Genomic DNA, 11710 nt, shown 5'->3' on the forward strand with positions numbered 1-11710 from the left:
GAACATAACAAGAAATTGTTAACTTAGTGGCCATTGATGGATGCCACTAGTCAACACGAGAGCTCCCATCTTTGATGTGGATGAGAGTCAAGATGCCCCGAACACATCTTTCTAAGTATGAATGAATTTGTTGTTGTCGAATACTCAGAAGATCTGACAAACAAGGGACATTGATGTATTCCCTTGTTTATCGGCATGATAGCTTGCCCTTAAGGCATGCAAGCTCCAAGGTGTTTTTAGAAAAATATTTAGACTCAAGGACTATGGACTCAATGTTGTATGGAAGAAAGGTTTTATTTGCAAGGGTAGGGAAAATGATAGTGACATTGAATATGTAAAGTGGAAAAAAAAGCTTGTAACTGAGCTTCGTTGTATTTGTTGGTGGGTTAGGATTGATGAAAATGTAATGAAGTGTATGCGGATAATGAGAAATGGATAATGACTCTTGTTGGGAAAAAGTGAATTTTGGCATGCAAAATCTCAAAAATAGCAAATCTGCTCATTAATTCGGGAATTTCTGCTAAAATAGTTGAGTTTGACCAGCGTTGACCAACCACCTATAGTCTTCAAATTCATGAGTGGATAGGTATTTCACTATCCTTGGCCATTTAGGAACAAACCCCAGATCTTCGAATTTGCTAATCTGTCATGCAACATGTCAAATCATTAAGCTATTACAGGAAGTTGCAAGAACTTGTAATTTTTGGAAATTTCGTTTATGTTCATGGACTTGTTCTTTAGAATTTGTCATGAAATTAGTCTTTTGAAGACCAATTGTGCGCACAATTAGTTTCCTTAATGATCAGTTGATCATCCGAAATCTGCAAAAAAAAAAAAAAAAAAAACTTGGCATAAAGAACATAAGTGTGTGCAAGAAGAAATGGCCAATTCCTTGTTGATTCTACTCAAAAATTAATGCCAAATGAAATAGATTAAGGAGAGTCAAAATCTTACTGTTCAATCCAATTCATAATATTGATTCCAATACATTTTTAAGAAATAACCATGAAAAATAAATCATCTCCATGTTTGTGTCAAATGTCTCATGGAATGTGCATGACAAAGAGCTTGGTATTATAGATTTGTTGTGTCATGCAGATTAGTATGTCACATAAAAGCTTACAAAAAGAATGATAGCATAGATTTTATTGCCAACTCTAAGCATAATTCTCCAAATGTTCGATAAATGAATCCTCCTAATTTGCTTCCAAGCCTTCTATATTTTTTTAAAGGTGCATGGCGCATTTTTTAATTAATGAAATCTCACAAAGGCCAATGCATAACTTTATTTATCAATCTTGGAAGTAAAATCAACCTGAATCCCTTTTAATGGATTAAATTTGTGGAGGTGCAAAATTTCCTTCAAATTTCCAACTTGCTCATGACATATTAAAAATGACAAGTAAAACAAAGTTTGGAAATCCATGATAAAATATGTGAAACTTGATTTGATACTCTTGTGCCTTTGTGCAGAGTGCCCTTATAGACATGAATTCCAAATGTGGATGTATAAATTGGTTTTTAGTTTTTTTAATTGTTTTGATTTTTTGATTTTATTTTATTTGTTTTGATTTTTATTTATTTTTAATTGTTTTGATTTTTTATTTATTTTTTAATTGTTTTGATTGTTTTGGTTGGTTTGTTTGTTTTAAAGCCACCTTTATTTAATGCTCATGACAAAAACGTATGAACAAACATTTTTTATAATTATTTGAATATGATAAGGCCAAGTCCATGGTTCCAGAAATAAGCGAGGAAGTCGGCATATCAATAATAACGTGAAAAACAATATCAATAATAACATCTAATGAATATCCTATTCTCCCATGGGACTTTACTCAGCACACATAGTTGACATTCCAAAAAGAGAGTTCACCAATTCGAAATGTTGTAGGAAGGGCCGCAAAGGCATCTCTCGAGGTTCCTAGTAAAATTGGATCAGACACAACGGAAAGCTTTGGTGTATGTCCATCATCAGATTTTTTTATTTTTTTTTTTTTTTTTTTTTTTATTTTTTTAGGGCGGATCTCCACAATTACATTTTTAGCTACACAAGATTTATACTTATTTTCCATCAGAAATATATATGAGGTGACCTGCGTACCAGGAAATTTTGATAGTTCGCTCCACGTCAGCGTACATCCATCTTTGCAGGGAAAACACTCAGAGAACATGAGCCAAAGATGTCAAATCTATAAAAAAACACAGAATAATGGACAAAAGCCGTAGTTTAGAGAACCAAAACATCAGTCATTCGGAAGTTGGAAGCAATCACGGTTTTCAAATGTGATGTCTACACGAAAACACAACATAGTGGTTTGTGTCATATCTGAATTTGTGTATACAAACATAATTTTTTTTGGGTGCATTCAAGGTGTCCAATTATTCCAAAACCGTGTGCAGACTGCTGAGTCTTTTCATAGTTTTGTACCTTCACAATAATCGACAAAATTTGAGGGAATTTCTTCTAAAATTCTGGAGTTACACTGATACGATGATTCACAATTGTGAGTAATACTATTTTTGTTGGTTAGCTCAGGCGGACCGGAAATTACTGTAAAAATTAATCTTCTGGCCGCTGACGAACTTGGTCTTTTTATAAGCCCTCTCCGAAAGAATATTAGGATTGATCCATCTCCCAGCATAATCCAGACGCCACCCCGTCGTGTCTTAGAACGTATTCCTCTAATTTTCGGACTAATTCTTTGGCTGTAGGAGAAGAAACGATGATATGACGTGCAACCGGTGTGATGAACCCGTCGTCGACAGCTTGGTCGATGAATGTTAACAGAGAATTGTAGTAGCCTTCCACATTCAACAATCCGACCGGGTTGTTGTCGCCATGTAAAGGCCGCAAGCTGTACGTGCAAGCACCTACCTTGCCTGCCCACTTAAAAAAGAAAATCCACGCCAGGGGAGCATAGTTTCTATTTCTATGAAGAACCTCTGAAACAAGTGATGGTTTTAGGCATTGGGGTTTCAGGAAGGAAGCCAAAGCGTTTTCTAGATTAGGACCCCAGCAAAACCTTTCTTCCAGGAACAGTGAGCAAATCCGAGTCACCTGATCCGACCAACATGACACCATTGGTGAACGAGTGAATATGTAAAACCCTAAACACCAAACCCTTTGTCCCCAAGGTTGCCTCAACTGATTTGGCTACCGTGCAAAATTGAATAAAACGCTAAATCCTTTGTCGAGTTAGTATTTTTCCAAGGGATACACAATGAATTTGTTAGGCTTACCAATGGTTCAAATCCTATTTGGTATCACACACAAGCCTCTGGCGACTTCGAACCTTAGAATCTATGCAATTTTCAGTCATGATCTCCCTTCCTCCTATCAAAGTCGTGCTATATTTAGCTATTTCGGGTATCTAGACATATGCTTCTTCTTCCTGTGATTCCAGGAATATGATTTTATTAAACCCAGTTTCTGTTTCTTTGGACAACAGACGCTTGTTTTGCTTCGAATTACTTGGAAAAGACATTTCAATTGGCCAAAATCAGCTTGTTGTGCCCATGTTGTGACTTCTAAGAGTTCCTCCAATGTCCCGTAACCTCCTGACAGAGCAATGAATGCATCTGATTTGCTTGCCATTTCTACCTTTCTTTCATGCATATCTCCTACATCTCTCACTTCTCCAACAGTTTCGCTCGTAAGCTCTGGACACATCAGTGTCTTGGGAATAACCCCCAACACATGGCCACTGCCATTATAGACCGCACATGACATGAGGCCCATGAGCCCCACACTTCCTCCATCATAAACCAAGTCCATGTTCCGCGAAACCTGGTGGATCACAAAATAAAGCTCAGAGATTAACTTTACTCGAGACATAGTAAAATTGTGGGACAATAAAAGAAGCGAAAAAGGCTCAGGCAAGACAACCATGTTTAAGAAAGGTGTGCTTATAATGAAACATTGCTTATACAATGAAATACAGCATGGAGGCAATAGTCATGGTGGTGTAGCGCCCCAGGTATGCATCTGTAGTTATTTCTCGGAGAGAAGGTGTGAGATTGCATGAGGAATTGGTGCGATATTTTCCTTATTTTACTAACAAAAACCTGATTTTCCTCACGGATTTTCGAGGATTTATGAGATCTCCATTATTTTTTGGATTCATTGTCATCTTTCAATCTTGATACCACTCTGAGTTGTAATTACAAGTGTCTATTCGCTGCCAACGAGTGACAGATTAGGCCAAGAAAAATGGTACTTGGTCCCTTCCTGAAAGCTGTGAATGGAGTGGATATACAAAGCCCTACCCTACGAAAAGCAGAAAATAATTTGTGTAGAGAAGCGTTGCTTCTCCAATTTTATTCACTTGACTCCATTTCTCCATGGCACTTGACTCCATTTCTTCATTGCGAGGGTATGAATATGATAAGTGCGACAAGCGTTTTTGCGAGGTTTTGGCCTGTTGGGGGGTGAATGTGGACATTTACAGATGATCTTCTGCATGGCAATGGATGCCATTCTCAGTCAGTAATCTTTATGCTTCCAGGCTGAAGTTCGATTCGAAACTGCGAAGAAAATAAAACGGTGTGGCAACCACCATGTCTACCTCAAAAGCGTGCTTTAATACTAAATGCAGAGCCGCAACGACTGAGAAATGGAGAATTTGCAGAGCTCTGCGATTCATGTGGGTTTGTGTATGAGCAAATGAGATTATGTGAAACATTTCACTCAGATGATGCTGGCGGGAGGATATGCAGTACATGTCAAAAGCCTATCCATTGTGGATGCATTGCTTCTATCTATTCACTGACTTAATTAAATTTTATTCTTTGTCGTTGTTCTTGTTGTTGTTTTTTTTTGTTTTTTTTGTTTGTTTGTTTTTGTTTTTGTTTGTTTGTTTTTGTTTGTTTGTTTTGTTTGTTTGTTTGTTTGTTTGTTTGTTTTTGTTTTTTTGTTTGTTTTTTTTTTGTTTGTTTTTTTGTTTGTTTTGTTTTTTGTTTGTTTTTTTTTTTTTTTTTTTTTAATGTAGGGATGATTTAAGAGGTCAAGAAGATGGTCTACAGTCTTTTGTAACACAGGTAGCTACCTTATTAGTGTTGCATCTCTCGCCGCTGTTTTGTTGTACTGTGGATGATTTTTATCACAAATTTCTTCTTTAAAGATATGACAAATTTCTTCCTTAAAGACTGACATTGAATTGTTGATATGCAGATTTGGCTTGTTTGAAGAAATGATCCCATCACATATGCAGAGAAAGAAATCATATGCAAAGAAGTTTTAACACAATTATCAAATCACTAAACTACAGATTTAATTTTTAAATTTGAAATAAAAAATAAATGTTTTTTTTTAAATGATTTTGATTTCTTATAATGTTGTTGTTTTAATGATTTGTGAAAATTCCTAGCAAGAGACTTTTATTTAATTTGGAAAGTAAATCAATAGATTTTTTGATCTTCCTAATCGCTCGAAGCACAGGAAGAGAGCATACTAACCTATTGATTTATTTTTTATTTTTTATTTTTTTTTACGGGTTAGCGTGGATGAAGTGGCTCACATAAATTTATTCTTGAGAAATGTTGATTTTTTTATTATTTTTATTTTTTGAAAACAAGACTAAAAAAAAAACTCTATGAGATCTCGTTTTATTCTTCTAATCTATTCTATTTAACTTGAAAGATTTTTTATTTTATTTTTATTTTTTTTCCTAAGTGAAAGAATGCTTCCAGTGAAGCCATCTACAGACTAAGAATTTGAAAATGCTCACATCAAGATTTAAAATTTTTACCTTATGATTTGCAAACACGTGAGTAACTTGTCTTATTCTTGGAGTTGGCGCAAGGTTCTTTTGAAACCAGTCTTTGATATTGTCCTTGCTCTCCAAGATGTACCTGTTCAACATCTTCAATTTTCTCATCCGTAGATGGATTAGTAAGAAATGGGGGGTTTTAAAAAAACTGAATTTGAAACTAACTAAGTATGAAAATAAAATAAAAATTCTCAAACTTGAACTTCGTTATGAAGATCCTACTGTCACGAGGTTTCACAAGTTAGTCCATAAAAAGAAATTGCAATAAAAATAACTTCCTAAGTCTATCTCCAAATGATCCTCCCCGACAACGACGCCAAAATGTTGGGTCTAAAATGTGGATGCAAATTAGAGTTTCATTTACTATCAATCCGGGTAAGTAAACTTTGAGGATCATCCAATATATATGGACTTAGAGACAAACTAAACTAAGTTAGGTGAAGAAATGCCAAAGCTCCCTTATAGGAGGTCTTTCATTGGGATCTCCAACACCTATTTAGTCATTTAACAAAATGAAATCTAAAGACATTGTGACAAGTGTAAGAAATATTAAAGCTCCCTTACAGGAGACTATTCATTAATATTTCTAATCATTTTAATTTTACAAACAAACATAAAATGAAAGCTTACCAAAACAAAAGTGTACTTGCTAGACAATGGGGGCCCTTCCAAGGATTCACAAGCACATCAAAAGAGAAGTCAAATGTAGAAGATCAAAGAAGCTCCATTTTATTTATCATCAATTACAAATTGCAATTACAAGTTCTACATTCCAAGAGGTTCTAAAATCTCCGTTACAATGGTTCTAAATTCTAACTTCTCATTACAAACTTATAAGATCCTAAGGTTCTAAATTCTAACTTCTCAATTCTAAATTCTAAATTCCAAATTACAAATGAAGGAGATAACACTCCTATTTATACAAAAGTTATGATAAAAAACTCATAAATGTGGATCCACTATTCCCTCTTCAAATCCACATATATCTCAAACCAATGGTGACACATAACCCTATCCTCCATGATCTTCTCCATGAGGTCCATGATCTCCTCAAATTTGAATTTGATCATAGAGTGCCACATAAGAGTGCCTTAGAAGCTTCCTTTGTACCTACACATGTCAACAAACTTATTCTAATTGCTAGGTAAGTATATGGATATTATTTTCTAAAGTTTAACCACAAATTCACTTAAAAATACTAAGAATTAATAATGTTTTGGAAAACACAATGGTAACCCATTTAATGAAGAAAGTGAAGCTGATGTGGTGACATGGTGGTGGAATAGAGGTGAGAAAATGTGTGAATGGAGTGAAAGTGGATGTATTTTAAGGATAATTCTTAGGCCCAACATAGTGAAAAACTTGAGGAAAGGTTTGCACCTAGAGAGATTGGATCCCTTTTGGCACTTGATAGTTATAGGGTTAATATGGATCTAGGTTGGTTATATAATACTATATAATATCTGTATTTGTATTTGTGTCTCTTTGTTATTCCCTCTCTCTAGCTCACCCCCAAAACATACACACGCTCTCTCTCCCTCTCTTCCCCTTCTCTGTCTATCTCTCTCTTCCCCTTCTCTCCCTCTCTATCTATATCCTTCTTTCTATTCCCTTCCGCTCTCCTCTCTCCCTCTCTCTCTCTCCATGACTCCCTTGTCAACCCCTCTCTCTCTTCACCTTTCTCCCTCTATGTTTTTCTTGTTTCCTCCCTCTCCCGCCCCCTCCAATTCCATCTCTCTCTCTCCTCATCTCTATATTCCTTCCTCTCTATCCCTTATCTCCAACCTTCCTCTATCTCTCCCCCCAAATAACTCTACCTTTCTCTCTCTTCCGCCCAACTCTATCACTATCTCCCCCCTCCCTGTCCTTCTCCATCTCTATGTCTCCATCTCTCTCCCTTCCCCTTCTATCCCTATCTCTATCCTCTCCTCTCTTTATCACCCTCCCCCTTCTCCCTCCTCTCTCCTTCTCACTCCTCTCTCTCTCCACCTCTATCTCTCTATGTCCTTATTCTTTCCTCCCTCTCTCTCCCACTACAAATCCATCTCTCTCTCTCTCTCTCTCTTTCTCTTCCTTCCTCTCGCTCCCTCTCTCCCACCTCACTCTCTCCCCCCCCATCACTCTCTCTTTCTCTCTCTGTGTACCCTCCAACTTTTTGACTACCCCCCTTGCTCTCTGCCCCCCCTCTCTCTCTCTCTCCTCTCTCTTCCTTCCTCTGGCTCCCTCTCTCCCACCTCACTTTCTCCCCCCCATCACTCTCTCTTTCTTTCTCTCTATGCCCTCCAACTTTTTGACTATCTCCCTCGCTCTCTCCCAAGCTCTCTCTTAAATTTGATCACATTGTATTATGTTTAAGAAATGATCTAAATTAAAAAAAAACCTAATTGGTTGTAAAATATTAAACCTATTCTTTGGATCAATCATGTCAATTATAAATCTATTATAATTAGTCAATTTGCTTGCTCTCATCCCTTGGATCCTTAGCTAAGATGGAGCTATGTCGGTTATATATATATATATATAGATTCAATTAAAAAAAATGTTGTAAAATTAAATTAAAATAAATATTTTTACTATGAAATAAGTTATGGTTTTTTGGCATGTGGTATTGATAAGCTATGGTATTGGCCCATGGTATTGTAACAAAGCTGATTTACAAGTTAATATCCAGGGTAAAGTGAGGGTGAATATCCATGGTTATAAAATATTTTGATTTTAAAATAATTTAAGTTATGTTTTTTTGGCATGTGTATTGATAAGCCATGGTATTGTAACAAAGCCGATATACAAGTTAATATCCATGGTAAATTGAGGGTGAAAATCCACGGTTATAAAATATTTTGATTGTAAACTAATTTATGTTTTTTGGGCATGTGGTATTGATAATCCATGTTATTGACCCATGGTATTGTAACAAAAGCTATTTTTCACAAGTTAATAATATCTACCTTAATGTGGGGGTGAATATCCATGGTTAAGAATCTTGTCATATTGTTATAAAATGTTGTGGTTGTGAAATAAGTTATGGTTTTTGGACTTGTAGTATTGATAAACCATGGTATTGGCCCATGGTATTGTAATAAAGCATATTCACAAATTAATAATAAAATAAAAATATAATAAATTGAATTTTATTATTTTTATTAATTTAACTTTTTATTATTAATTGAGGCCATATTTGAATGTTTACACTCATCCCAATATCATTTTTAACTTCTTATTCTTCTTTTTAATTTAGCGTCTTAGGCAAAAATAACAAATTCTTATTAATAATAAATCATTTAACCTAATGGCAATTTATATATTTTATTTTATATTATAAATATTTCTTTAATTTTTTCCATCATAGATATTTCTTTTCTTTTTCATTTCCAGTTTAGCCCAGGGTTCAAATAAAATATTCAGAGATTACAACATCACATTGTAGCACTGCATTTTTCTCTGCCTTGTTGATGTCTCCGTGGAAATGCCAAAAAAAAGGAAGACCATCAACGTGATCTATGGATTTCATGGAATTCAATCCCCAATGGAGTTTGCATGGGAAACACCTTAGGATAGCTTGGATTTCATGAAATTCAATCCCCAGATGGAGTTTGCATGGGAAACACCTTAGGATAGCATCAACGATTAGATGGAGGAGGGGCAAGGTCATTAGGCGTGGAAATTTTGGCCATTTTTACGTGGGTATGAATTTGGACTGAGAGTTCTTCCTTTTTACTAAAGATGATTTTTGTTCTTATGGATAAATAATTTCGATGGTTTATATGATCAAAACATAAATTTCATCATGGTTTAAAAAAGATAAAAGCCCCGGCCCAGATGGATGGACCATTGAATTCTACATCGCTTTCTTTGAAATCCTGGGAAGCGACCTTTTGAAGATTGTAGAGGATAGCAGAAGGAGGGGCAGAATATCCTCTGCTATTAAATCCACCTTCATCGCCTTAATCCTCAAATCTAATGCCCCGAACTCTTTCGACGACTTCCGCCCAATCTCTCTCTGTAATTGCCTCTATAAGATTATTGCCAAAACCATTGCCAACCGCCTCAAACCCATTCTCTCGCATCACATATCCTCTGAACAATTCGCCTTCCTACACCACAGACAGATCCACGAGGCTATTGCCACAGCTCAAGAACTCATGCATACTATGCAGATTAAGAGGCAGAAGGGAATGATTCTAAAAGTGGATCTGTCCAAGGCTTTTGACAGAACGAATTGGTTGTATTTGAGGTTGCTGCTAACACATCTTGGTTTCCCCTTCGAGTTTATCAAATGGACGATGAGCTGTATCACCGATGTATCCTATAGTGTGTTACTCAATGGGGAAGCTACCTCATTCTTTACTTCAGAGAGAGGACTTAGACAGGGATGTCCGCTCTCACCTCTGTTGTTCTTGCTTATTATGGAAGGATTAAGTAGAGTTATCTCATCAGCTCGTGATAGGCATCAATTGACTAGCATTAAACTTGCGGATAACTTCTACCTCACTCATCTGTTATTTGTTGATGACGTCCTGATCTTCCTGAATGGCAACATTGGGGACTCCACTACCCTTCATAACTCCATTCTACTTTTCCAACAAGCTATAGGTATGAAGATCAATGATAATAAGTCCACGATTACTACAGTTGGCTGTTCCATTCATGAAATCGCCTTTGCTACTCAGCGCTTCCCCTTCAACAATTTGAACTTGTCGGATGGGATAAAGTACCTTGGCTTCAGACTGAAACCTATAGGTTACAGAATAGCAGACTGGTTATGGCTCATAGCTAAAGTGGAAAAGCGACTTCAAGTATGGTACCACATATATCTCTCTCATGCTGGCAGGCTGGTCCTTATTAAAGCTGTGATTGAAGCCACACCAGTCTATTAGATGTCCCTAGCCTGGATACCTAAGGGCATATTGAATAGGCTCCAAAGTATTTGCTGCAGATTTATTTGGAAAGGTCACCAGCCGGGAAGGCTCTTCGCCTGGGTCAAATGGGATACCATAGCCAAACCCAAACGATGGGGGGGATGGGGTTTAAAGAGGCTCGACCTCTTCTCCAGAGCACTGGCTGCCAAACTTGGGTGGCAGCTTCTCACCTCAAATGGTCTATGGACGCGAGTAGCATATGCAAAATATATCAAGCCTCAGAACGTTTTGGACTGGATCTGCACACAACAAGGAACAAATCAAAACATATCCAATATCTGGAAAGCGGTTATAGGCACCTTACCTCTACTACGAGAAGGAATCACATGGCGCATTAAGGAAGGTAATGCAGTGCGTATTGGTCTGGACCCATGGGTCGGATGTGGAAATGCCCACAGGTTATTAGCTGACCTCATAAGGCACCTACATGACAGAGGGATTACACACATTATGCACATTGGAGATAATGAGAATTCCTCATTCCTCCAGCAAGCATGGTACACTGCTCATGTATTAGAAATTCCTGAACAGTGGCAGAATGAATGGATGGAGTATACGGAAGCCCTCACACAAGCTCACATCAGGCTCACAGAAGGACCTGATGAAATCATCTGGGCCTTTGCCAAGCATGGAGCATACGCCCCGAAGCTAGGATATTTAAGGCTCATGGAACCTTATAGGCCCTAGGATATCCATCCCACCTGGAAAGCGCTCTGGAAACTAAAATCGGCTCCTCGCACGAGACTATTAATGTGGAACATTCTATTTGACAAAATCCCTACAGGCACCAACCTCATGAAGAGATCCTTTTATGGTCCATTCCGTTACCACTTATGTCAAGGGGAGGAAGAAAGCACAGATCATTTGTTCTTGAACTGCAGCACCACTCTACAGTTTTGGCACGCCCTCACCTCACACTATCGCATTTGAAAAATTGGCAAGGTGATAACCTCATGGATGCATGGAAAATCTGGTGCCTGAACCACACAGGGAAATCTATCAACATTCTGCTGCTGGCCT

General features: G+C 37.1%; 1 pseudogene; it reads right to left on the reverse strand.

The window, feature by feature from the left end:
• Positions 1 to 2620: 2620 nt before the first annotated feature.
• On the reverse strand, positions 2621 to 3784 carry LOC149180694 (cytokinin riboside 5'-monophosphate phosphoribohydrolase LOG1 pseudogene; annotated as a pseudogene).
• Between the last annotated feature and the right edge of the window lie 7926 nt (positions 3785 to 11710).

This window comes from Pinus tabuliformis, chromosome 3_2 (genome assembly GCF_031772625.1).
Source record: "Pinus tabuliformis cultivar Carrire ecotype Pingquan chromosome 3_2, CPIR1, whole genome shotgun sequence".
NCBI classification, from domain to species: Eukaryota; Viridiplantae; Streptophyta; class Pinopsida; order Pinales; family Pinaceae; genus Pinus; species Pinus tabuliformis.